Source organism: Spermophilus citellus (assembly GCF_964194105.1).
Source record: "Spermophilus citellus genome assembly, chromosome: 5".
Lineage (NCBI taxonomy): Eukaryota > Metazoa > Chordata > Mammalia > Rodentia > Sciuridae > Spermophilus > Spermophilus citellus.
In genome coordinates this window covers 93099444-93123152 of record NC_138186.1, presented here as the reverse complement: position 1 = coordinate 93123152, position 23709 = coordinate 93099444, and the positions used below count along the sequence as shown (strand labels likewise).

Below are 23709 nucleotides of genomic sequence, written 5' to 3'. Positions count from 1 at the left end.
AAAAGAATTTTGGTTTATGGGTCTTAAACACACGTGAAACTATTTAAGAAAAATTATACAGACATTCAATTTAAGAGCTAAAAACAAAAGAGCATGATAAAACCTGATGGTGGTATGGAGCAGTACTGCTAGAGAAAAACAAGACTTGGAACAGGGTAGATAAATGTGTTTATTCATCAAATGCCTACTAACTATTCTGTGCATTATTCTAAAGACTTTTTGGTACCAGAATCTCTGATAATCCTTCTTTGCTACTGGGTTGAACTATAAATTCCTAAGCTCTCCTCCAGCTCTAAAGTAACCATGAGTGAGAAAACACAATTTATTAATCGATTATCCTCAAGAAGTTTTCGTTCCTGCTCCTCCAGAGTAGGACCCACTTGCTATCTGTGTTGCTACCACTAGATGGCAAAGTCATCCTGCTCATGGCAAATCTAATGCAAATATTTAAATTGCATCTACTCAGCTGTGAGAAATTACTGTAAAGCATGGGAGATGGGGTGGAGGAAGGGGGCAGGTCTAACAGGCTAATAATATACTAAACAGTTGTCACATATGGAATTTATCACCTTTAGAAAACCCACCTACAGGCCCCAGAGCCCATCCTGATGAACTGAGGGCTGATAATACTGTCTCCAGCCAGACAATTCTCTGGCAGGTGGTTTTCCAAAAACAGTTACAAGTGCCAGCACACTTCCACCATGACCTACAGCACTGCTAAACAGTCAGCCAAACGTGCTGCAATTCATTTCAACGCTAAGGAAAATCGTGAACCTGCCAAATATTTCACATGTTTATCAAATACTTTATAATCCATTACTAAAGGATAAGCTCTCCACTGAGTCTATGCTGAGGGTAAATGGCAAGAAAATTCATTGACGATGTGCCAATTTCTACTCAAAATATCATACCATAGCACTATTTTCAAGTTTAGTTTCAGGAATGGAGACAAAGTAATGTCTGCTTTAAAAGTTTGGCAGGGCTCAAGGGAAAGGAAGATGGTAAAGTTTCACAGTTGATTATTTTACAGTAACCCAGAACTTCTGTTTCTCATCACAATAAAAAAATAAATAAAACCTGCCTTTGTTTTTTAGCTATTTTTCCAGGACATGTACATCTCCATTTATGCAATAGATGTGCTGTGTGTGAATCAAATTTGGGCTTAATGGCACTAAGGGAACCCCAAGGGAACTCTGCAAGCGCTTTCATTTGCTGATTTATGAAGTGCACAGCATATGGCTCCTGACTTATCTTTGTGTTTTTCAAGTTGGACTTTGAAATCAAGGAATATCTGTAAATGTATTAGGTTTCCAAATTTTCGGGCTTTAAAGCATTTTAGAGTCAATAATGTTTTTTAGCAAATCATACTACCAGTGTTACCTATATGAAGGTCTTTAATTCTTTTATTTTAAAATTATAAAACACTGGCTTGTGTACCACTAATTTGACTTTGCTCTTCCCTCTTCATCTCAAAGTTTCCATCTGCAAAGTTAACTCAGTGCTAAGGTGAGGTAGCTTCATCCTTCCAAATTCTAGTCGGATTCTACTGTTAAAATGTAACATAGTTGTTAAATATTTCAGCATTGGGTGCAGAAAGATCAATAATTTACTTGGTGGAAAAATGAATCCACAATAACAGTTGGTTACTTTAACATTAAATGAGCACATACTATTCTAATCAATCTCATATTTTAAATCATGAAAAAGACTCTTGACAACACACAGTTTTCATAGCTGTCTGGAAGAAAAGCAGGGGGTGTATCTAAATCTACCCCTTCTCACACTAAAGACATTTCTCTAGTATTTCCTAATAAAAATAAAACTCCATATGATGCTTGGTCACCCCTTTAAGCTTAGATGTCTTATTTGGCTGTAATTTTAATATTCTCTCTTCCAAATAATAAACCAGATTCTAAGCATAATTCTTCAGGCAGCAGAATATGACTTTAAGAATTCTCTGTAGAGACAAAGGTACTTGGAATAAAATGAGAGTTGATATCAGAAGGCAGAAAGGTTAATAAAGAGGGGGGCTAGATATAACATGCAACTTCTTTGTAAATCAATGAGAGTGCAATAAAATCAGAGCAATCAGGTAAGAGTTTGTCCGAAATTTTTCAAAAACTTTGTAGTAGAAAATCTCAACTACACAAAGTCGAGAGAAAAGAATAGGAAAGTCAAGAAGAGAAAAACGTAACCCCCGTGTGCCCATCACTTAGCTTCAACAATGATCAATACTTTTGCCAATTTGTTTCATCCATCTCCTCCACCTTTTGTGAGGGGAGGCACTAGGGTATTTTGAAGCACGACTTCCATTTCACTTCAGCTCCTTATTTTCTAAATGGTTTCTACTGCTCCTTTTGCTGACCCAGGCAACCAAGTTGATTATAAAGGGGGAGCAGGCGGGGGGGGGGGGGGGCGCGCTGGTTTTCATGGTTAACTCTGCCAAAGAAGTTTTCAACAAGAGTAGACTTTCCAGGAATGGGTTTTACACCTTTTTCAGAGGCATCTGTTAATAATCATAAAAATAAAGAGGGTCCCCTCTGGTACTGCTTAAGTAGAAAGAATTCCATTTATATTCCAACGCAAACACTGTTACTGTTAAACCGTGCACACTGGACCGCCCAGGGGAAGAGTGGTTGGCCTCTTTGAGGGCTGCAAGTGCCCTGCTTGAGCCTTTTCTTTAGCGCCCTCCAAAGAAGCTGTCCTCGCGTGGGTTCTGCGTCTCGGGGAGACGTGCAGCTTCTGGGATCCCGCCCTTCCAGGGACTGCATCCTTACCTGTAGGAGAATTTCCCGGTCCCAGGCGCTGCCCAGATGGGATCAAAGAGCCGCCGAGGCGGACCGCGAGCGCTGAAGGAGGGCGGGGCGCCGCCGGCCGGAGCCCGGGACGGCGGGAGCCTGCAGCTGCGGAGCTGGGGCAGAGACTGCGGAGGAGGCGAGAGCCGAGCTGCCGGCGAGGAGATGGGAGGGGAAAGGGGGCGATGACGCGGGGCGGACGCGAGGGGAGGAGGTGGGCAAGAGTCCAGAGAGCCGAGGGGGATGTCCTTGAAGGTGCGGGTGGATCCATCAACTCTTACCCCAGTGTCCCTACCCACCCCCCTCCCAACACACACACACACACACACACACACACACACACACACACTGCATTGGTTAAGCAACAGTGGGGAAGCTCATGAGTGGGTTCGTGAGAGATGTCGGTCCCTGTGGCACCCCTTAAATAGTCTCGAGATGACACTCTCAAGTGGGGGAGGGTTACGCGAGGAAGTTGTTCCTGAAGTCTCTTTCCCATGGGCTTCCTATGGGGACCCCGCTGTCCATGGGAATCAAGAGTATCTAACCAAACTTGTCCCAGCCAGTCTCTACTAGGGACTTGGCCTCCCTGGACCCACCCTGCAGGGCCAATCTGACTTGTGTCAGCGCCAAGAGCGAAGGTCGCTTCTAGCCCAAGGTTCCCACCAAACCCAGGCTCTATGGGAGGGCCCGGACCGCAAGTCGGGATGGTGGGGACAACCCTGGAAGCATCCAAGTCCGCCTCCAGGGGGAGCGCGACAGTTTCCCTCCATTAGAAGAAAACTAATCTTGGCTTTTTCAACTTAGGGTTAGTATTCTTTAAGGTCCTTTCCCATCTAAGTCTCAAACAAAATTCTAACCTTGTCCTTTCTCTCTGGCCCTCTTTTGTTCCTCTCCTTGGGGGAGGTGTTCCTGTGGAATGGAGGTTATGTGAGGAAGGAACTCTTCAATCAGCTACTAACCTGGGTGACAGGTTGGGGCAAGATGCACGGATACAATAATGGGTACAAATTCCATCCTGAGGGCCAGGACATCAAATAAGAACACAAGTACTTATAACAAAAGATACTGGCATGTCCCTTATCACTTGGTTTATTTCTGATGTGTTGCATTTCTCAGATTTTTTATGTATTTTTTAACAGAATGAGATCATAACACACACAATTTTGTTTTCTCACTTGAAATTTTCATTCATGCATTTACCCATTTAATTAAAGTCTTTTGGTAATTTTTAAGTTTTGTAGTAGAATTGATTCTGAAACTCTTTCTTACCAAATGGAATGTGAGGAAGTTAGGAGAAAGCCCAGAACTCAGAATGGGAATCCTGTCTGACACTAGAGTTGTGTACCTTGGGCCTCAATTTCTTCACCTGTTAACTGAGATGGTGAGCTAGAAGAGCTTGATTATCTACAACTCTCAAACATTTGGGGAATGTTACTGCTGTATAAATCCAGCGGGATATGGTATGGATACAGGTCTGATTCCTTAGTTTAGTGAACATTTCCCATCATCATCCCATAAAACAGACTTCCAGTGCTCTCACATGTTCATGGTCCCTTCCTGAGACTTTGATCCCAAAGCCATTTGCACTGTATTTCTGGTCCAGGTTATCATAGTACCAGATTGACTTTTGATCTGGTCCTGATGTTTGACATTTACTTCTTCTCTGGTTCCAGGGTTCTGGCTTCTCTTAACATGGTGGATTCCTTCTCCCGGCTTACTCTATCCCCTCAGGTTTTCTGAAATCCAGTGCAAGCAATGCAATTTCATTTCTTTTCTTTTCTTTTCTCTCTCTCTCTCTCTCTCTCTCTCTCTCTCTCTCTCTCTTCCTTCCTTCCTTCCTTCCTTTTTCTTTCTTTCTTTTTTTTGAACATAGGCTTTAGATGTATTTTTACATGTTTACATGTTCTCTAAAATGTTCTTTATGTGTTCAAAATCAAGGACACACGCTACTTAAATTGACAAAACTATGTTATTGTTTTCTTGTAGAAAACAGAGCATTAATCGGTTCTATCAATAGTAAAAATATCTAGAATTCAAAAGAAAAAAACAGTCCAAATTGGATGGGTACCAAGGAAAGGAAGGACTTCCAGTACAAGCAATTTCTAGACCCATCCCCAACCTATTTGGTTCCCCATTCTGGTGGTTACCATGGTTCTATATTTTTCGATGTTCCCCAACCAGATTTCCATATGGAAATTAATAGCTTATACAGTGTAACTCCTACCATTTTAGGAAATAATGCATTGTAAGGAATGTTATCTCTTTTTTTTTCTTACATTGAATTTTAACTTTATTCAATCAACCATTATCTATTCTTTCATTTCATGACTGTTCAGAAATAAAGTTAAACCAGAGAATATGTTCTATTACATGTATCATGGATAATTATATTCCCCAAGTGAACAAATTTAAAAATGTAAATTTTAAGAGTATATGGGCTTTTAATACTATCACCATAATTAATAACACAGTAAATAGGTTTTCACAACATTAGAAGGAACCTAAAGTTAATAAAATATAATCTGTTTCTCATGTATGATAAGACCTAAGAAAGAGGGCTTCCTTACACATTGTATTTCCCATGGTATAGGGGCAGAGTCCTTAGGTATGTCAGGTACAGCAAAAGACAGACTTGAGATGGGAACAGAAGGAACAGGAAGGAATACTGTATATCAGAGAACTTTGAGCTATGTTCATAAAGCTCATGGTTCTACCTTCACAATCCAGGAATGTTCCTATTCAGCCAATGGACCTTGGTACATATTAAAGTACAAGTGGGAGGTGGTAAAGAGAGTGTAATGGGTACTCTCCTTAACACATCCAAGAAGAAAGTGCCTCTCCATCTCATCCATCTTGTCATACCTGTTGTCTTTCCAATCTTTACACATTCCAAAAGCCCAGTTCCGAGAGTCTTCCACATCCACCTCCCAGTAATATCTGCCAGTGGTAAAATCCTAAATACCCCAGGCAAGAAAGCATTCTGACTTTGGAGTGATCCAGGAGGCACCTTGAGGATTACATCCAACATTCATACTTCTCAATTCTCCATACAGGAAAACTGTTGGCTTTCTTGGATACAGAGTAATATCAACTTGGAAACAGTTAAGCCTATTGATTAGTCTAGTGATGGGCCCTGCACTGAGTTCTGGATTCACAGGCTGAGCTGCATACAGCTGCATAGATTCAAGACTCTGCAGTGTGTCTCCAGGGGCATGGAGTAACTCCACATCTGGTATATGGCATATGTCCTTCAGCTCCTCATACATTCCTCTTAACATCTCCTGTATATTAGCCATTCTGGTTTTACTTTATTTGAGTTGCTGAAAAATTTCCTTGCCCTCCTTTTTCAGCCTCTCTAGATGATGCCATTCTTCTTTTTGGAAAAATGGCAGGAATGTTATCTTTAAAAATTTTTTTTTAAGTCTCATAGAAAAGTTTATAACCCTCTTTCCCCATGCTCCTGGATTTAATCTTCAAATATTATGTCTATAATGACTGAAGCTTTTTTCAAACTACTTTTGTGTATGTGTGCGCACATGCATGTGCTGGGAATTGAACCCAGAGCTTAGCACATGCTAGGCAGATTCTCTACCACTGAGCTCCATCCCCAGACATTTTAAAATATTCAGATAAAGTCTCATGAAATGGCCCAGGCTAACCTCAAACTTCTGATGCTCCTGCTTCAGCCTCCAGAGTAGCTTGGATCATAGGTGTGTGCCACTGTACACAGCTTCAAATTACTCTTAATACAACACAAGCCCTTCACTAATGTACCAACAGAATTTACAATCACCTATCCTTTGTGAGAGGTGAAACTTAATGGGAGCAAGAGATATGGGACCAAGAGGCCCTGAACATTTCAAGCCTTTAGGGACATTGTGGCCTCAGTAGAAGAAAAGTGGTTACCACTGTCAGACCTGGCTATGAACAAGATAGTACCACTTAGCTTTTTTTCTAGATTTCCTAAGAAACACAGACCAAAATACAATACTTCCCTTTGGCTAAATCTACTTTGTAATGGAAATGTACTTGGAAAGTTTTAGCTATGGAAAGACAGGAAGAGGAGATGTTTCATAGTTCATGGTCAAGGTCTAAGTGACAACTCAACCTTGCAGAAGGTTCATAACTTGTGGCTGGAATCTTCCCTGTTAACTTTTAATCCCATTTCATACATTAGGTAATAATGTTCTACATGTTCAAAACTTCAGGACCCTTTGGCTATGGAAAAGAAAAAGAAAATTAAGCAAATGTGATTTTAAAAAAAGATAGGGTAATATTTTTCCTCAAATTAGATTAACTCTTATAGAAGCTACCTATGACCAGCTAATTTGAGAAACAGTTACTGACTCTCCACAAACCCACAGATTCATTAATGTTCTTCTATGTGGCTTGAGGAGGAGCAATAACATGTTCCGAAAAGAAATCTGAAAGTGGGGTTCCTTGGAGCCACTATGGTACAGCCTTCCCCCATTTGGACCTGTTCTGTCTCATGGGCAATGTTGATCTCTCCATCCTTTGTGATACACTGGGTCTGGATATTTGTTACACTGTTTTTGAATATTTGTTTCTATGTATGCCTCCTGAATAGAAATGTGAAATCCTCACAGGCAGGTAAACTTTTGTATGTCCAGCACCAAGTACAGTACCTGTAAATTAGATGTCCAATAATTGTTAACTGAGAAAAATTAAAAGATCTTCCTATTCAGGAAGGACAGGGTAGAGACGAAGAGCTGGAGAAGAAGAATAACATTAAACAGGGATGATAGGCGGGAGGGAAAGTGAGAGTTAAGGGAAATTGCATGGAATTGGAAGGTGAGCCTCAGGGTTATACACAATTACATATAAGAGGAAAGGAGGAGTAGGAGAAAAATTATATAAGTGGAAGAAACGATTTATAGTAGAGGGGATGGAGAGAGAGAAGGGGAGGGGAGGGGAGGGGAGGGGTAAGGGGACAGTGGAGAATGGGATAGACAGCAGAATACATCAGTCACTAGAAAGGCAATTTGTAAATCAATGGAAATGTAACTGATGTGACACAGCAATCTGTATACGGGGTAAAAATGGGAGTTCATAACCCACTTGAATCAATCTGTGAAATATGGTATATTAAGAACTATGTAATGTTTTGAACAACCAACAATAAAATAAAAAAAAAGATCTTTAAGAATAAACCAGAATCAAGAGATTATCTATCATTCTCATCTGTAGTTTAGAGATTATCAAAAGAAATTGTATTTCTCACAGAAATCACTGAGACTTAACCTAGATCATCATAAGTAAAAGCTCTGCAAAGGACATGAACTCTAGGGAATGTGGCCAGGATGAACACTGGGCCCCAACCAGAAAGTCTGATGGGGACAGGATTTCACAAGGCATTGCTGAAAGATAGAGACTCTTATAGACTGAATTCATGGGAATGGAAAATGGGACTAATGGAGCAGAATCATTTATATCTCAAACTTGGAAATTCATGATAGTTTGGGGATTTTTTTATTATTCTACATTTTTTGTTGTTATTCTGGAAATGGGGATAAATAACTAGAGGACATGAACAAGGCTTCAGTGAAGATATTTATCAAGGTCAAACCTGAGCAAACCTCATGCATCCAACCACAAAGAATAAAGGCTATTCCTTTTGTTGTTGTTTGTTTGGTTGGTTGGTTCTGAGGATTGATTCTTTGCACATGCTAGACAAGCACTCTGAGTGCTTCTTAGAAGCTCCACCTCTGAATATGGCTGCACTGGGGACCAAGCCTTCAACACATGGGCCTTTTGGGGACAATTCAGATTGAAACCATAACACTTTCCTTTTCTCCATATTCCCCCAAGATTCTGAGTAGATCCAGAGACAAAGCATTAATTAAATCATACAATCTTTATAACATTTAAATAACCTCATGGAGGATGAACAAATGGGGAATGACCATCCACAAATATATGGCAGTGCATGATCCTGTGGGACAAATGTTTCAGATCACAGATATCTGGTGTGACCAATAAATCAAAAGTTTTCCATTAAAGTCTATAAAACTGATTTCTAAGCTTTTGGGGAAAAATGAGATCAGGCAAGTCTGGTCCACATTGCCTCATGGGCCATCATCAGCTGAAGTTAAGCAGGAGGTAGCATGGAACTGGCCCTCTTGAGCTTAAGCCTGTCACCACTCCTATTGTCAGCTCTGCATCCAGTTTGAATCCTGGTTTCTACTTATCTCCACAGCATTATTGTTTCTCTCCTTCTTAGCCAACTGTACTATTTTGGGGCTAAGGGCTACCAAAAAAGATAAGGTCTATTTGCATATCAGAAAGACAATCCCAAAAGCAGTATGAAGAGAGAGAGAGAGAGAGAGAGAGAGAGAGAGAGAGAGAGAGAGAGAAGAAGAGGTGAAATAGAAGATTAAGCTTATAGTTGGAAGAGCAACTACAAGGTGTAATAGTTCCAGTTATATCTCATGACACTTAAAACTAGGCAACAGCTCTGGAGATGGACAGAGGATAGATTCCAATGATAAAACTGAGTGAGCTAATGACTGAAAATGAGAAATAAATAAAGAAAAGGGAACATTTTACAGCTTAGAATAAACCAAGGTCACATACAAGAATATTTAGTGCAATGATTTTTGTATAGTAGCAAAAACAAATGAATAAACAACAAAAACCACAGAAATGAAGCAAAGGCCCATCAAAGGAAAATAGTTTGAATACCCTCTGGTATATCCATACTCTAGGGCATTATGCTGCCATCATCAGAAGTAAATCAGATCCAAACTAGCTGTGTTGGATGGATTTCCTTGGAGTGTAGTTAAATGACATATAAGATGATCACACAGACAGAAAAGCAACAACCAAAAATATTACGTATGTATGTATATGTGGATATGCATACGTACGTATATATGTGTGTGTTTTATTACAAGTAGCAAATAAAGGAAAAGTTACAGAAAATATTATATTTTTAATGTGGAGGTAAGTAGAGGAAAAAGCAATAAGGAGAAAGCAAAAAAATCTATATTTTAAAAGTCTTTGAATTTTTAAAGAATGTATGACTATTTCTGTCAAACTGCATGTGCATTTAGACTTAAAATGTTACATGAAATTGTAATAGAACTTTAGGAATTCCAATTGATTTTAATTTTATTATATTGCAGATTAATTATAAAAGTTGTATAAAACTCCCACAATATGTAAACTAAAAATACTTAAAAATAAAATACATTAATTTTTAAAAACCCACTCTAGGTATGTTTTCATTGTAGATGGACATGAATCAAGGTGTATTTTTTCAGTCATTTCAACATTTCTCTCATATTAGGTCTTAGTTCTACTTTAGCTATTTATAAACTGGGGGACACGGATGATTTACCTAATCTCTCTCTGTTTGATTTTTCTTACTGAAAAGTAGAAATAAGAATCTGAACTCTAAAAGGATGTTACTAGGATCAGATAAAAGAATATCCACATAGGTCTTCACAAAAGGCAGTTTCTTTTTTTTTTCTTTTTTTTTAATTTTTATTGTTGGCTGTTCAAAACATTACATAGTTCTTGACATATCATATTTCACACTTTGATTCAAGTGGGTTATGAACTCCCATTTTCACCCCGTATACAGATTGCAGCATCACATCAGTTACACATCCACTGTTTTACATATTGCTATACTAGTGTATGTTGTATTCTGCTGCCTTTCCTATCCTCTACTATCCCCCATCCCCTCCCCTCCCATCTTCTCTCTCTACCCTATCTACTGTAATTCATTTCTCCCCCTTGTTTTTTCCCCCTTTCCCCTCACTTCCTCTTGTATGTAATTTTGTATAACCATGAGGGTCTCCTTCCATTTCTATGTAATTTCCCTTCTCTTTCCTTTTCCCTTCCACCTCTCACCCCTGTTTAATGTTAATCTTCTTCTCATGCTCTTCCTCCCAACTCTGCTCTTAGTTACTCTCCTTATATCAAAGAAGACATTTGGCATTTGTTTTTTAGGGATTGGCTAGCTTCACTTAGCATAATCTGCTCTAATGCCATCCATTTCCCTGAAAATTCTATGATTTTGTCATTTTTTAATGCAGAGTAATTCTCCATTGTGTATAAATGCCACTTTTTTTTTATCCATTTGTCTATTGAAGGGCATCTAGGTTGGTTCCACAGTCTTGCTATTGTGAATTGTGCTGCTATGAACATAGATGTAGCAGTGTCCCTGTAGCATGCTCTTTTTAGGTCTTTAGGGAATAGACCCAGAAGGGGAATAGCTGGGTCAAATGGTGGTTCCATTCCCAGCTTTCCAAGAAATCTCCATACTGCTTTCCAAATTGGCTGCACCAATTTGCAGTCCCTCCAACAATGAACAAGTGTACCCTTTTCCCCACATCCTCGCCAGCACTTGTTGTTGTTTGACTTCCTAATGGCTGCCAATCTTACTGGAGTGAGATGGTATCTTAGGGTGGTTTTGATTTGCATTTCTCTGACTGCTAGAGATGGTGAGCATTTTTTCATGTACTTGTTGATTGATTGTATGTCCTCCTCTGAGAAGTGTCTGTTCAGGTCCTTGGCCCATTTGTTGATTGGGTTATTTGTTATCTTATTGTCTAATTTTTTGAGTTCTTTGTATACTCTGGATATTAGGGCTCTATCTGAAGTGTGAGGAGTAAAGATTTGTTCCCAGGATGTAGGCTCCCTATTTACCTCTCTTATTGTTCCTTTTGCTGAGAAAAAACTTTTTAGTTTGAGTAAGTCCCATTTGTTGATTCTAGTTATTAACTCTTGTGCTATGGTGTCCTATTGAGAAATTTGGAGCCAGACCCCACAGTACGTAGATCGTAGCCAACTTTTTCTTCTATCAGACTCCGTGTCTCTGATTTGATATCAAGCTCCTTGATCCATTTTGAGTTAACTTTTGTGCATGGCGAGAGAAAGGGATTCAGTTTCATTTTGATGCATATGGATTTCCAGTTTTCCCAGCACCATTTGTTGAAGATGCTATCCTTTCTCCATTTCATGTTTTTAGCCCCTTTATCAAATATAAGATAGTTGTAGTTTTGTGGATTGGTTTCTGTGTCCTCTATTCTGTACCATTGGTCCACCCACCTGTTTTGATACCAGTACCATGCTGTTTTTGTTACTATTGCTCTGTAGTATAGTTTGAGGTCTGGTATCGCTATACCGCCTGATTCACACTTCCTGCTTAGAGTTGTTTTTGCTATTCTGGGTCTTTTATTTTTCCATATGAATTTCATGATTGCTTTATTTATTTCTACAAGAAATGCCGTTGGGATTTTGATTGGCATTGCATTAAACATATAGAGAACTTTTGGTAATATCGCCATTTTGATGATGTTAGTTCTGCCTATCCACGAACAGGGTATATTTTTCCATCTTCTAAGATCTTCTTCTATTTCTCTCTTTAGGGTTCTGTAGTTTTCATTGTATAAGTCTTTCACCTCTTTTGTTAGGTTGATTCCCAAGTATTTTATTTTTTTTTTTGAGGATATTGTGAATGGAGTGGTTGTCCTCATTTCCATTTCAGAGGATTTGTTGCTGATATACAGGAATGCCTTTGATTTATGCGTGTTGATTTTATATCCTGCCACTTTGCTAAATTCATTTATTAGCTCTAATAGTTTCTTTGTAGACCCTTTTGGGTCTGCTAGGTATAGAATCATGTCATCTGCAAATAGTGACAATTTAAGTTCTTCTTTTCCTATTTTTATGCTTTAATTTCTTTCATCTGTCTAATTGCTCTGGCTAGTGTTTCGAGAACTATGTTGAACAGAAGTGGTGAGAGAGGGCATCCCTGTCTTGTTCCAGATTTGAGAGGGAATGCCTTCAATTTTTCTCCATTCAGAATGATGCTAGCCTGAGGCTTAGCATAGATTGCTTTTGCAATATTGAGGTATGTTCCTGTTATCCCTAGTTTTTCTAGAGTTTTGAACATAAAGGGATACTGTACTTTGTCGAATGCTTTTTCTGCATCTATCGAGATGATCATATGGTTCTTATCTTTAAATCTATTGATGTGGTGAATAAAATTTATTGATTTCTGTATATTAAACCAGCCTTGCATCCCAGGGATGAATCCTACTTGATCATGGTGCACAATTTTTTTGATATGTTACAAAAGGCAGTTTCTGCATTTAGTACTATTGGAAATCACTCTTAGCTCCTGTTTCCCAAGGTGACTTGATTGATGGTTTCAGCCATGGCCTTAACTTCCTCCCTACCAATACTTTTCTTCCCAGTTCCAGTGATAATGGCCCCCTCCTCTTTTTCTCTACTTTGATCAGTTACTTGAGGCCAACAAAGGAATTCTGGGCTGCATCTAGTGAGCGGGCACCAGGGTCCACATAGAGGGTCACCCTCATCCTATTTTTAGCTAATTGACTTCCTTTAAAACTTTCCTTCAGCCAGCTGCAGTGGCCCATGCCTGTAATCCCAGTGACCCCAGAGTCTGAGTGGGAAGGATCGAAAATTCCAAGGCAGCCTGGCAACTGAGTGAGACCCTGTCTCAAAATAAAAAATAAAAAGGGTTGGAGATATAGCTCAATGATGAAGCATGCCTAGGTTCAATGACCAATACCGCAAAAGTAAAATAAAATAAAAATAAATAAATAAAACTTACCTTTGAAATCAAAGTATGTTTTCAAAACTGATCACATTTAATTTAATAAAAGTCCTTTTTGTAAGTTTTTGCAACTTTTTTTGGGGGGGTTGCCGGTGGATATCTTTTTTTGCTTTTCTAGTATTTCCCACAATGTAAAGAAATGGATAAAAAAAAATGTGAACTTAATTGTAATACCATTACTAAGTGCAAGATTAGCTAATGTATTTATAGAGGTACTACTACCCTCCCCCTCCCCCACCAAAATATACTAGAAAAGACTTGAACTTTTAACAAATATATGGACAAGTAGTCTTGAAAGAACTAAAAATCACCTTATATTTGCATATTTTGTTTAGTATTTGTATTCTTGGAGCAACCAGAGATACTAAGATATTTCAGGTAAGGCTGTACTATGATGGTACTGAAGTGCTTCATGGTATTATATTTTATTTTTCACCAAGGAATTTCACTTAAGACTGGATAAAACTTGACCCTTTGTTTTGCTGAGTTCTCTGTTTCATTCTAAAATATATCACTTATATGGAAAAATGTATAAATGTATTTATAAATGTAAACCCAAGTCACTTGAAACTTTATATCAAAGGTTGGCTTATAGAGTGCAGTACATTAAAAGTAGAGCATTCTATTTTTAAATGATATATATATATATTTTTTTTTTGGTGGTAGTGCTGGAGATTGAACACAGGGCTTTGTGCATGTGAGGCAAGCACTCTACCAACTGAGCTAAATCAATGAATGGGCCAAGGACCTGAACTGACATGTCTCAGAAGATGATATACAATCAATCTATCAACAAATGAAAAAATATTTTTCATCACTAGCCATTAGAGAAATGCAAATCAAAACTACTCTAAGAGGGCTGGGGATGTGGCTCAAGCGGTAGTGCACTCGCCTGGCATGCGTGCAGCCCGGGTTCAATCCTCAGCACCACATACCAACAAAGATGTTGTGTCCACCGAAAACTGAAAAATAAATATTGAAATTCTCTCTCTCTCTCTCTCTCTCTCTCTCTCACTCTCTCTTTTAAAAACAAAACAACAATCAGCGGCCACCATCTTGGAGAGCTGAAGTATCCACCGCCACTCTCCCACAGACTGCAACAATAAAACAGGTCTGTGTCACTCAGCCCATCCCCCATACTTCGGGGAATCTGCATAAAACCTCTCCTAGGCTTTCCGGGGGAGGGAGTATCAGAGTGAGCCCGCATAAAGACTAGGGGAAAACTAGAGACACCTGACCTTCAACTCCCCCTCCCATCAGCAGCCAATACGAAACCTGTCTAGCCAGCGCTGGGGGAGGGGCAAGCAGAAAAAATCAAAACAATAGAGTGCCAGGGATCCCAATAGCCAATTGTGCGACCCCAGGGATCCGGGCTGACTAATTCGCCCAGCCTTCCCCGCAGCTACAGAAGGCGGTGCGCCACAGAGAAGTGATTAATTAGCAAGCAGGGAGAAAAGTGGCTACAATTCTGTGGAATCCTGCCGGATGAGCCCGCACTGACCCCCGGGCTGAGTGCGGGATTTCAGAGGGGGAAGGAAGCGGTACAGTTCTATCCCCCACAACGGAAACAAAACAATAGAGTGCCGGGGTCCCCAATAGACACCCTTCACACCCAACAAACGGCAGGTCCAGAGTACAGTTTGAACTGCCAAGAGCCATCACTCAGGGGAAATCTGGTCTAGCAGGAGAAACCAAGACTAGCAGGAGAAACTAGGGGACTAGAGGCCAGGCCCTCGCGACTGGGCAGCTGGAAACCGCAGGCCCGCCGGCGACAGTTCGCCCACTGCCCGCGTAACTGGGCGGTAGGAGAACGCCCGCCAGCCAACTACCGACCGCTGGACTGGGTGCCTAGAGATCGCCCGCCCACCGGCGACAGCTGGCCCGCTGCCCGCGCGACTGGGCGGCAGGAGTCCACTCCCCCGCCGCGACCGATCACCCGCCCGCTGCCTGAGATACTGGGCGGCTGGAGACTGCCCACCTGCCTCGACGGGGAGCTGAAACCAAACAGAGACAGTCCAGTCACACAGCCCCATTATGACACCCTAGCAAGGAGCCTGGGGCCCGTCATAGCAGAGTAGTGATGTCACTGGAGCTCGGCCGTCGGAATTCCTTCCCAGCAGAATCCACCACGTTAGCAGGCACAGTTTAACAACACAAAGAAGAAACAACAGAGTAATACAGAACCAAAACAAATCTATAGAAGAGAGCAGAAACACGGCAATCAAATAGAGCTAGAAAGTAACGTGGACAACATGAGAAAACAAAGGAAAAAAGGAGTACAAACAATGCAGGACAACTTAATTCTACAGAAGGACATAGAAACATCAGAAGCAGGGATAGGGAAAGAACTCAAGGCATACCTAACTCGAATGAAAAGGAATATTAGGGAAGACATGAGACAGCAAGTCCAAGCAATAAAAGTATATTTTGAAAATGAATTAAACAAACAAATTCAAATGGCAAAGAACGAGCTCTACCAGGAGATAGAGCTCTTAAAAAAAATCAAACAATAATCCTAGAATTGCAGGAAAATATAAACCAAATTAAAAACTCAAACGAGAATATTACAAACAGACTTGATCAAGTAGAAGTCAGAACATCAGATAATGAAGACAAGGTTTATCAACTTGAAAAGAATATAGTCAACACAGAAAAGATGCTTAAATCCCACGAGCAATCTATTCAAGAGATATGGGATGTCATTAAAAAAAACAAATTTGAGGGTCATCGGGATAGAAGAAGGCACAGAGACTCAAACCATAGGAATGGACAGCATATTAAATGAAATAATTCTAGAAAACTTCCCAGAGATGAAAGATGAAATGGATTGCCAAATCCTGGAAGCCTACAGGACCCCAAACATTCAAAACCATAATAGACCAACTCCAAGACATATAATTATGAAGATAGCCAACGTACAGAACAAGGAGAGAATATTAAAAGCTACGAGAGAAAGGAGGCAGATTACATTCAGGGGTAAACCAATTAGGTTAACGACTGATTTCTCATAACAGACTTTGAAAGCGAGAAGATCCTGGAACAATGTATTTCAAATGCTGAAAAATAATGGATTCCAACCAAGAATACTGTATCCAGCAAAATTAAGCTTCAGATTTGACAATGAAATTAAAATCTTTCACGATAAACAAAAGCTAAAAGAATTCGCAGCAAGAAAACCAGCACTGCAAAGCATTTTGAGCAAAATACTACAAGAAGAGGAATTGAAAAATAGTGCCCAAAACTAACAGCAGGAGGTGTCTCAATAAAGGGGCAGGAAAATAATCAAAAAGTAAAACCAGCCAAACTAAAATAAATAAATAAAGAAGCATGACTGGAAGTACAAATCATATCTCAATTGTAACCTTAAATGTTAATGGCCTAAACTCACCAATCAAGAGACATAGGCTAGTAACCTGGATCAAAAAACCAAATCCAACAATATGCTGCCTTCAAGAGACTCATATGATAGGAAAAGACATACACAGGCTGAAGGTAAAAGGTTGGGAAAAATCATACCACTCACATGGCCCTCGGAAGCAAGCAGGAGTGGCCATACTCATATCGAATAAAATCAACTTTAAACCTAAGTTAATCAAGAAGGATAAAGAAGGACACTATATCCTGTTAAAAGGAACCATCCACCAACAAGACATAACAATTATCAATTTGTATGCACCAAACAATGGAGCTGCAACGTTCATAAAACAAACTCTCCTCAAGTTCAAGAGTCAAATAGACCACAACACAATAATTATGGGTGACTTCAACACACCGCTCTCGCCATTAGACAGATCCTCTAGGCAAAAACTGAATAAAGAAACTATAGAATTCAACAGCACAATCAATAACCTAGACTTAACCGACATATATAGAATATATCAACCATCATCAAGTGGATACACGTTCTTCTCAGCAGCACATGGTCCTTCTCAAAGATAGACCATATATTATGCCAAAAGGCAACGCTTAGTAAATATAAAGGCGTGGAGATAATACCATGCACCATATCTGATCACAATGGAATGAAATTGGAAATCAATGATAAAAGAAGGAAGGGAAAATCCTACATCACATGGAAAATGAACAATATGTTACTGAATGATCAATGGGTTACAGAAGACATAAAAGAGGAGATGAAAAAATTCTTAGAGACAAATGATAATACAGACACAACATACCGGAATCTATGGGACACAATGAAAGCAGTTTTAAGAGGGAAATTCATTTCTTGGAGTTCTTTCCTCGAAAAAAGAAATAACCAACAAATAAATGAACTCACACTACACCTCAAAAACCTAGAAAAGGAAGAGCAAAACAATAGCAAATGTAGTAGAAGACAAGAAATAATTAAAATTAGAGCAGAAATCAACGAAATTGAAACAAAAAAAACATTGAAAAAATTGATAAAACTAAAAGTTGGTTCTTTGAAAAAATAAATAAGATAGACAGGCCCTTAGCCATGCTAACGACGAGAAGAAGAGAGAGAACTCAAATTACCAACATACGGAATGAAAAAGGCAATATCACAACAGACACTACAGAAATACAGAAGATAATTAGAAAGTATTTTGAAACCCTATATTCCAATAAAATAGAAGATAGTGAAGATATCGATAAATTTCTTAAGGCATATGATCTGCCCAGATTGAGACAGGAGGATACACACAATTTAAACAGACCAATAAGAAAGGAAGAAATAGAAGAAGCCATCAAAAGACTACCAACCAAGAAAAGCCCTGGACCGGATGGGTATACAGCGGAGTTCTACAAAACCTTCAAAGAAGAATTCATACCAATACTTTTCAAGCTATTTCAAGAAATAGAAAAAGAAGGAGCTCTTCCAAATTCATTCTATGAGGCCAACATCACTCTGATCCCCAAACCAGACAAAGACACTTCAAAGAAAGAAAACTACAGACCAATATCTCTAATGAACTTGGATGCAAAAATTCTCAATAAAATTCTGGCGAATCGAATACGAAAACATATCAAAAAACTTGTGCACCATGATCAAGTAGGATTCATCCCTGGGATGCAAGGCTGGTTCAATATACAGAAATCAATAAATGCTATTCACCACACCAACAGACTTAAAGACAAGAACCATATGATCATCTCGATAGATGCAGAAAAAGCATTTGACAAAGTACAGCATCCCTTTATGTTCAAAACACTAGAAAAACTAGAGATAACAGGAACTTACCTCAACATTGTAAAAGCTATATATGCTAAACCTCAGGCTAGCATCATCCTAAACGGAGAAAAACTGAAGGCATTCCCTCTAAAATCTGGAACAAGACAGGGATGCCCTCTATCACCAATTCTATTCAATTTAGTTCTCGAAGTACTAGCCAGAGCAATTAGACAGACAAAAGAAATTAAAGGCATAAAAATAGGAAAAGAAGAAATTAAATTATTGCTATTTGCAGATGACATGATAATATACCTAACAGACCCAAAAGGGTCTACAAAGAAGCTGCTAGAGTTAATAAATGAATTCAGCAAAGTAGCAGGTTATAGAATCAACACGCATAAATCAAAGGCATTCCTGTATATCAGCAACAAAACCTCTGAAATGGAAATAAGGAAAACCACTCCATTCACAATATCCTCAAAGAAAATAAGATACTTGGGAATCAACCTAACAAAAGAGGTGAAAGATCTATACAATGAAAACTACAGAACCCTAAAGAGAGAGATAGAAGAAGATCTCAGAAGATGGAAAAATATACCCTGTTCGTGGATAGGCAAAACTAACATCATCAAAATGGCGATATTACCCAAAGTTCTCTACAGGTTTAATGCGATGCCAATCAAAATCCCAACGGCATTTCTTGTTGAAATAGATAAAGCAATCATGAAATTCATATGGAAAGACAAAAGACCCAGAATAGCAAAAGCAATTCTAAGCAGGAAGAGTGAATCTGGAGGTATAGCGATACCAGAGTTCAAACTGTACTACAAAGCAATAGTAACAAAAACAGCATGGTACTGGTACCAAAACAGGCAGGTGGACCAATGGTACAGAATAGAGGACACAGAGACTAATCCACAAAGTTACAACTATCTTATATTTGATAAAGGAGCTAAAAACATGCAATGGAGGAAGGATAGCATCTTCAACAAATGGTGCTGGGAAAATTGGAAATCCATATGCAACAAAATGAAATTGAATCCTTTTCTCTCGCCATCCACAAAAGTTAACTCAAAATGGATCAAGGAGCTAGATATCAAAGCAGAGACGGTGCGTCAGATAGAAGAAAAAGTTGGCTCTGATCTACATATAGTGGGGTCAGGCTCCAAATTCCTTAATAGGACGCCCATAGCCCAAGAGTTAATAACAAGAATAAACAAATGGGACTTACTTAAACTAAAAAGTTTTTTCTCAGCAAGAGAAACAATAAAAGAGGTAAATAGAGAGCCTAATCATGGGAACAAATTTTTATCCTTCACACCTCCGATAGAGCCCTAATATCCAGAATGTACAAAGAACTCAAAAAATTAAACAATAAGATAACAAACAACCCAATCAACAAATGGGCCAAGGACCTGAACAGACACTTCTCAGAGGAGGACATACAATCAATCAACAAGTACATGAAAAAATGCTCACCATCTCTAGCAATCAGAGAAATGCAAATCAAAACCACCCTAAGATACCATCTCACTCCAGTAAGATTGGCAGCCATTATGAAGTCAAACAACAATAAGTGTTGGCGGGGATGTGGGGAAAAGGTTACACTTGTACACTGCTGGTGGGACTGCAAAATGGTGAGGCCAATTTGGAAAGCAGTATGGAGATTCCTGGGTAAGCTGGGAATGGATCCACCATTCGACCCAGCTATCGCCCTTCTCGGACTATTCCCTGAGGACCTTAAAAGAGCGCACTATAGGGATACGGCCACATCAATGATTATAGCAGCACAATTCACAATAGCTAGACTGTGGAACCAACCTAGATGCCCTTCAACAGATGAATGGATAAAAAAAATCTATACACAATGGAGTATTATGAAGCACTAAGAAATGACAAAATCATAGAATTTTCAGGGAAATGGATGGCATTAGAGCAGATTATGCTAAGTGAAGCTAGCCAAGCCCTAAAAAACAAATGCCAAATGTCTTCTCTGATATAAAGAGAGCAACTAAGAACAGAACAGGAAGGAAGAGCATGAGGAAAAGACTAATAGTAAAGAAAGACGAATGGGGGGAGAGAAAGGGAGAGAGAAGGGAAAGCATATGGAAATGGTAGGAGACCTTCAATGATACACAAAATTATAAGAGGTTATGAGGGGCAAGGGGGAGGGGGGAAAAAGGGGAGAGAATTGAACAACAGCAGAGGAGGTAGAGAGGGAAGATGGGAGGGAAGGGGAGGGGAGGGGGGATAGTAGGGGATAGGAAAGGAAGCAGAATACAACAGTTACTAATATGCCATTATGTAATATTGTGAGTATGTAACAGTTGTGATTCTGCAATCTGTATCTGGGGGTAAAAATGGGAGTTCAAAACCCAATTGAGTCTAATGTATGAAAGACGATATATCATGAGCTCTGTAATGTTTTGAACAATCAATTAAAAAAAATAAAATAAAAACAAAACAAACAAAAAAAAAAAACTACTCTAAGATTTCATCTCACTCCAGTCAGAATGGCAGCTATTATGAAGACAAACAACAATAATTGTTGGTGAGGATGTGGGGAAAAGGCACACTCATACACTGCTGGTGGAATTGCAAATATGTGCACCCAATATGGAAAGCAGTGTGGAGATTTCTTGGAAAACTGGGAATGGAACCACCTTTTGACCCAGCTGTTCCTCTCCTTGGTCTATACCTAAAGGACTTAAAAACAGCATACTACAGGGACACAGCCACATCAATGTTCATAGCAGCACAATTCACAAAAGCTAAACTGTGGAACCAACCTAGATGCCCTTCAATAGATAAATGGATAAAAAAATGTGGCATATATACACAATGGAATATTACTCAGCAATAAAAGAGAATAAAATCATGGCATTTGTAGTAAATGGATGGAGTTAGAGAAGATAATGCTAAGTGAAGTTTGCCAATCCCCAAAAACCAAATGCTGAATGTTTTCTTTGATATAAGGAGGCTGATTAATAGTGGGATAGGGAGAGGGAACATTGGAGGGATAGAGGAACTCTAGATAGGGCAGAGGGGTTGGAGGGAAAGGGAAGGGGCCTGGGGTTATAAATGATGGTAAAATGTGATGATCATTATTATCCAAAGTACACATATAAAAAACATGAATTGGTGTGAATATACTCTGTATACAACCAGAGATATGAAAAATAGTGCTGTATATGTGTAACAAGAATTGTAAATTATAATGTATTCCACTATCTCATATAAATAAAATAAAAAAGAAAAAGAAAGTAGAGCATTCCTGAGCCCAGAGCTTTACCAAAGGAACAACCAGGAGATAGACATTAGGATTCTTGGATTGTTTTTGTTGTTATTGTGTTTTATTTGTGTAAGAATTTCTGGACAGAGTTTCCTTCTTTTTTTTTGTTTCCAAATTACACTTTGATCTTCTTCAAACACAAGAGAATTTTTTAAGATTTCCCAAAACAAGCCTTCAGATGTGCCCACTGTGGGGAAAATTCTATTCCATTTGTTTTCCAAATTAATACACAGACAGAAATCAACACTGACTCAACATTTATAATGTCTCGGGCATTGACTTTTCTGACTGGCTAGTCCTTTGTTGTAGGGGGCTGTATGTGCGCTGCAGGATGTCTAGCAGCACTCCTGGCCTCTACCCACTAGAGGCCAACAGCATTCCTCCAACCCTCAGTTGTGACAATAAAAAAAATATTTCTTAACAAACCAAATGTCCCTGGAGAGGCAAAGTCACCCCTGGTTGGGTACAACTCACTGTCCTAGATACTTCCCACCAGATAATTGTATGTACTCCTTATAATGGAGTGAATATACTTGGCCAAGGTCTCATGATGGGTTAATGAATGGGTTCTTGGACTTCAAATTCATGCTAGTGTAATTCTACAGGTGTTCTCTTTTGAGATCATGTTGGAAGACAGAGAAAGTGAGACAGACAACAGAGATCTGACTTAGGTTCTGTTACAGTTTGGATCTGGAATGTCCTTAAGAGGTTCATGTGTTGAAGTCTATGTCCCCATTGCCACAGTGCTCAGAGGTGGGGCCTTTGGGAAGGTAACTGGATTGTGAGGGTTCTAACTTCCTCAGTGTATTGATCCATCTATGGATTCAGAAGTGAATGAACTGTAAGTGGTGGGACTTCGTGGAAGGAAGGGTCCTGAAGGATGTGCCCATGGGGACTCTATCTTGTCCCCAGCTCCTTCCTCCCTCTCTCTGCATTCTGGATGTCATTGACTGAGCAGCTTTCCTCCACCATACCCTTCCATCATGATGTACTACTCCAGGTCCAGAAACAAGGAAGCCAGTCAACCAGGGGACGAACTTCTGAAAATGTGGCCAAAAAAAGTGTTTTCTCTTGTTAAGTCGGTTTTTTGGAGGTATTTCTTCACAGCGATGAAAAGCTAACAGCGTCAACATTTCTTAAAACATTAAGTTTCTTCTGAATGCTGTTCCTTCCTAATCCTTTCATGCATCCTCAAACTCCATCCTTGTTTCCATGGTGTGCTTATAGCTGCCATCAGCCCCCAGCCCCGCCCCCAACAAGACTCTCATTTGAGAGGTCAAAGCTGACAAGAAGTATTTTTAGTTTTTTCCTCTTCATCTCAAAACTTTCTGGCACTTGTTAACTTTCTTTAGCCAACTCCTTAATCAGATAGGTCTCCCTCTCCTCCCTCCCACTGACCCTGTTTCACAAATCATCCCTGTTGCACGTATCCCTATTAAAAATCTTCAGTTCTTCTCTAAGAATGAAAACACAATTATCCTGCTCTGATGGTTAATTTTAAGCTTAACTCTTTCCTGGGTTTTCAGCCTATCAGTCCACCCTATAGATTTTGGATTTCTTAGCCTCCAGAATTTGTATGAGCCAATTCCTTAAAATAATTTTTTCTCCATATACATCCACTTTGTTCTTTTTCTCTGAAAAACGCTTCCTAAAAAACATTTCCCCTGAAACTGTTTTGTATCTAAGTTTAAATGTCCCCTTCTCCACAGAGTCTGCCCCACCATCCTTACTCCTTCCTCAGATGGCGTTGCTCTTACAGCCCTGGTAAGGTGATGTTTGAATGCTGAAGACTGTGCGCAGTGAGGACAAAGACCATATCTATTTCATTGTTAACATGTTGCAAAGTATGAGGCACAATAATTTGAACATAGTGGGA

At 39.4% G+C, this 23709-nt stretch overlaps 1 protein-coding gene and 1 pseudogene across 10 annotated transcripts in view; both read right to left on the bottom strand.

Annotated features, from left to right (window-relative positions):
• PRSS35 (serine protease 35) overlaps positions 1-23709 on the bottom strand; it is a 78610-nt gene that overhangs the window by 8569 nt on the left and 46332 nt on the right. Inside the window, exon 4 of one of the 9 annotated variants that reach the window (XM_081294896.1) lies at positions 7401-7441. The exons of 7 other annotated variants lie outside the window; for them this stretch is intronic. The gene's annotated coding sequence lies outside the window, so the exon portion shown is untranslated. Of the gene's footprint in view, positions 1-2777; positions 2903-7400; positions 7442-23709 lie in introns of those variants that run through there. One more of the 9 variants, XM_081294888.1, reaches the window with a different exon arrangement.
• LOC308650409 (tripartite motif-containing protein 51-like) lies at positions 5324-6223 on the bottom strand (annotated as a pseudogene). The gene has a single exon. The product of its transcript is annotated as a tripartite motif-containing protein 51-like (transcript).